Source organism: Penaeus monodon, chromosome 19 (assembly GCF_015228065.2).
Source record: "Penaeus monodon isolate SGIC_2016 chromosome 19, NSTDA_Pmon_1, whole genome shotgun sequence".
Lineage (NCBI taxonomy): Eukaryota > Metazoa > Arthropoda > Malacostraca > Decapoda > Penaeidae > Penaeus > Penaeus monodon.
This window is the reverse complement of record NC_051404.1, coordinates 1,152,672-1,152,948: the sequence shown is the minus strand read 5'-3', so window position 1 is coordinate 1,152,948 and position 277 is coordinate 1,152,672. Positions and strand designations below refer to the sequence as shown.

Genomic DNA, 277 nt, shown 5'->3' with positions numbered 1-277 from the left:
CCACAACTCCTACATAAAACAATAACTGTCGAGAGAAAGGGATGTTCACATATTGCACTTCCTCGATTCGAATGCCGTCAAAATGATAACTTAAAATTCCGGCGACATCTTCGGCTACAGCTTAGTAAGACAAAGTGGGTGTGACAGGAATTTACGAGGAGGCGCGGGCGGCCGCCTGTGCCTGCTGCCTTTATTTGGCTCTGTGCGAAGGCGGTGGGTTTTATTCGCATGCCTCGTTATTGCATTGCCATTCACTGGGAAGAAATGGATAAGTCGA

At 47.7% G+C, this 277-nt stretch overlaps 1 protein-coding gene across 1 annotated transcript in view; it reads left to right on the top strand.

Annotated features, from left to right (window-relative positions):
• The window catches only part of LOC119585504 (uncharacterized protein DKFZp434B061-like), a 59,739-nt gene that overhangs the window by 18,401 nt on the left and 41,061 nt on the right, over positions 1-277 (top strand). The window lies entirely within an intron of this gene.